The sequence below is a fragment of the Panthera uncia genome, assembly GCF_023721935.1.
Source record: "Panthera uncia isolate 11264 chromosome A1 unlocalized genomic scaffold, Puncia_PCG_1.0 HiC_scaffold_16, whole genome shotgun sequence".
Taxonomy (NCBI): Eukaryota; Metazoa; Chordata; class Mammalia; order Carnivora; family Felidae; genus Panthera; species Panthera uncia.
In genome coordinates, this window is record NW_026057576.1 from 16,640,801 (window position 1) to 16,643,889 (window position 3,089).

Consider the following 3,089-nt stretch of genomic DNA (forward strand, 5'->3'; position numbering starts at 1 on the left):
CAAAAACTTGCCCTACTGGTATTATCTATCTTTCCCTGAGTTTGAAGCCTGAGACAGTATAAGAGTTTGGGGTATGCTCACAGGGGGAATGAAACAAACTCAACAAAGAACTCTTGCCACATGTGGTGATTGCTAGGGTACGTCACTTGAATCCCCTCCTCTGGGTCAAAGCCCTCATTCCGCCAGCGACCATGAGTACTAACTACCGACTCCCTCTTTGGGAATTGTCCTCCGGTGAAGGCAGGAGCCTTGCCCAAGGTTATCCAGGAATGGGAGGGGGGAGAACGATTGGCAGCTTACGTCATATAATCAGCCTCCTTACCTCAATTCCGGACCATCTAAAAGGCCCTCCTAGTCCCAAGCTCCGCTTGGGATGGGTGTTAGTTTCTGTGGCCACCCTACTGCCATTCAACTTTTCTCCTTGCTTCTCTCAGTTTTGCTTCCTCACTTCCTTACAAGTACTATCCAGAGCTGTCCCCAACAATACTAGCATGCCAAATCTTTGACTCAGTTTCCCTGAGAATACCACTAAAGACACAAGTAAGACACAACAGGAATCTCAGCACACGGTTGTGAGGAGTGTGTTTTATCCAGTTGAGAATGTCTGATTATAACTGACCGGCTGGCAGTGTTGCCTTGCCAAGGTATGTTTCCACGAGAAACTGAGGGTTTGGGGAGAGAGAAATGTGACTGAACACCAACAGGTTCGATTGCCAGCTTCAGAGTAAGAGAGCACAGCTGTTTACAAAAATAAGAACCATCCTCTTACCCATTTTTCTATGCCCTTTTGGTCCTGTTCTGACTCTACCGGATGGGGAAGGAGCTTACCAAGATGGGAGAGAAGAGGGATAAGGACTCAGGGTATGTGAGATTGATCAGGGTGAAAATGTATGGTTCTAGGAGTGAATCTGCTAGAAGCATCACCTGGAGACTAGATTCGGATAGAGCAACAGCCTGTTTCATCAGTGCAAATGACCTAAGTGAGAGGGAGAAATTATTGAAAGTAACTAAATAAAAGCTCTATTGCCCACTACAGTTTTTCTAGGACATTGAATGACTTGGTCCAGAAATTAGTTCCAGTATTTTTCATCTTAGCTGTTACTTTGGAAATTGTTGGAATGGGCAGGAGCTACTAGAAAAGGGCAAATTTGACAGCATCAATGTTGGCGCCCACTGGCAGTAACAGGAACGCCCCAGCTCCCCTGGGAGCACTGGGGCCACCGTCCATCAAGAATGTCAGGAGAAGGTTAGCATCACCACAGGGATCCAGAAACCTGGATGGATTTACCTAACACTGGGCCTCCGGTCCTCTAGCTATCTGCTGCAACAGGAAGAAACGGATGAATGCTGCTGTTTTATTCTGTCACACCCTCAAAGTCCGGGACTGTCCAGTGACACCAATTTAACCTGATAAGAACATCTCAGAAGCTCATCTCTCACCCTCCTGACTGACCCACTCCCAAACTTTTGGAGGCTTAATTAGTCCAGGTGTAGGACCAAGAAACACGATTGCTCACCTGCTTACTTTTCCTCTCAAGCTATTGTATTCCACCCCCAAAATTCTAGCTGCTCAAATGGCAATCCAGAGGCGGAAGTCAGAATGAAATTCATGGATTGTATTTTGTTGCTGGATGGCTCCACTCTGGATAGGTAATAGCAATAAATACATAAATAAAACAATGAATTTAAAATAATAAAAGAGGCCAACCAGTTCCTGCAATCTTGGCAAGCAGTGGAAATGAACCAGAAAAGAAACAAGTCTTATAGACAACATTTTTGTTACTTAAAACAAACAAAAAAAAAAAAGTTCAAATCCACTCTCACAAGCAACAAGATTTACAGAAGCACAGGGAATTAGGTATTTGTTAGGTATTTGGTGTCACAGTCTCTGTGATTATTATAGAACCTTATTATCGCAAATGCATCCAACTAATTGCACCCTACTTTCAAAAGAAAACAGACCCAGCTGCCCCAGAAAACACCCACAAATGAAAAGGGAGTGCAAACAGAACCAGGGTGAAACATGAAGCCTCCTAGGAAGGACAACAGGAGGCCACCTACGTGGTTGGGCACCACTGCTGCTCTCCCTGGCGTCGTTCTGGGATGAACTGAGTGGGGCTGGCATGACTCCTTCCCATGGGCTTGACTAACACACCAAAGACAACTCGTGGCTCCCTGACTCCTTCTGGCTCTCTCACTGCCCATTCTTTATGTCTTCTCCGCATTTCCTTTGAGCATCCAAGACGTCTTCTCAGACGTTTACTTTGGGCTTGTAGTTGTTAGTCCCCTGCTGACGGTGACCCACTTGGGATGAGAACGTAGGTCACCAGGTGTCAGGCGATGGTACAGCAGGTGGGGAAGTGCTGTACGGAAGCGAGAAATGGATACTGTTTTGAGACGAGAGGCTAAGAGTTTGCCTCTGCCACTAATTAGCTGGGCAATTCAGAATCCAAGAATCTCTCCAAGCCTCAATCTCCTTCTGTATAAAATGAAAAGGAGGATCTTTTAGGAGGCTCTTTAATGCTAACATCCTATGACAGAAGTCTGCTTTTGAACAGAATCCGAGAGGTCAGAATGTGAGACGTAGACTAAAAATAACCGCACAAGCATATGAAAAAGCGTATCAAAGAGAATGACAAACCTGAGGTGCCGCTCCTTAGTCCCAGCAGCCATTAAAGTTAATAAGAGACAAATGAAACCCAAACGACACGCAGGTTCAGACAATTTGAGGTATAAATGGTCCAGTACTTGGCTTATGCCCCTCCCCCATTTCATCACCGTGTGTACCTTTTGCGAACGATTCATCGATCCGCTTCTAACTTCATTTTGAAAAGTGCTCAGCAAAAAGGAGCCCTCATTACCTGCCACTTTCTGCAGCCTGAGGAAGCCTATTTCTGTCTGCTGAAAGTTAGCGGTGGGCTCCTGATGACCGCTCCGCACTCCGTCCTTGTCAGAGGGGAGCAAGCCCCTGCGATGTGCTGATAGCCTGGGCCTGATTATCTTAAGGTCCTGCTTTAACCCTTTGAAGTCCATAGGCAAGCACTTACAAAAACCATAAATGATTCCGAGAGAGAAGAATTGAACCCTGC